The following is a 753-nucleotide window of genomic DNA, read 5'->3' on the forward strand; positions in this document are numbered from 1 at the left end:
GAATGTAATCCTTCATTACATCCATGAATCTTCACTGTGGTCTTCCTCTTTTCCTCATTCCTGGAAGCTCAAACTCCCAGCAAAAATCTCAGCATCCTAAGCTCCTAAAGTCTGTTGAATACTACTGAAAAAGCCATACTGCAGCCATACCACACATCATTCACATAATGTTTATGCTTGTCAAACCATTCAGTGACGCCTCATGCACTATGGATGTTACTTCGGTAGCACATATACTAAAATTGGAACGATACAGAGAAGATTAGCATGGCCCCTGCGCAAGGATGACACGCAAATTCGTGAAGGGTTCACACCGATCAGAATGTGCTGGGTATCCGGAACAGCTTTGTATTACTGTGATCTTTCCATGTCAGAGGGTGTGTTTACCCACACCACGCCAGCAAAGCACCCTTAAAAACGAGGCACCTACTTTTACCACTATAGGGGTGAAGGTTTCAGCCCTGCATGTCTTCAGGCCTATTAGATAACAGAATTGGATTGGAATTGGTTTCAGAGTCTTTTTGAGTTAGAAGTCCTTTTTAAAACCATTTTGTGAAGAAATAAAATTAAATAAACATCCATTATCAGTTCATAGGCTTTTTGTATCTTTTTAATCTTTATCTGCTGTGTACTGAGCCGTTTCCTTTAAAGCTGTTTATCGTCCATCATTTGATGCTTTCATCCGTTTCTTGCTCATTAGCAGTACATCCTTGTTTATGTTATACAAGACATGTTTTATGTTTGTCTCAGTGC

At 40.0% G+C, this 753-nt stretch overlaps 1 non-coding gene across 1 annotated transcript; it reads left to right on the forward strand.

The window, feature by feature from the left end:
* The first annotated feature begins 214 nt into the window (after positions 1–214).
* On the forward strand, positions 215–319 carry LOC113014050 (U6 spliceosomal RNA). The gene has a single exon (XR_003270918.1). It is a non-coding gene; the product is annotated as a U6 spliceosomal RNA (small nuclear RNA).
* The last annotated feature ends 434 nt before the right edge of the window (positions 320–753 follow it).

The sequence above is a fragment of the Astatotilapia calliptera genome, chromosome 20 (genome assembly GCF_900246225.1).
Source record: "Astatotilapia calliptera chromosome 20, fAstCal1.2, whole genome shotgun sequence".
NCBI classification, from domain to species: Eukaryota; Metazoa; Chordata; class Actinopteri; order Cichliformes; family Cichlidae; genus Astatotilapia; species Astatotilapia calliptera.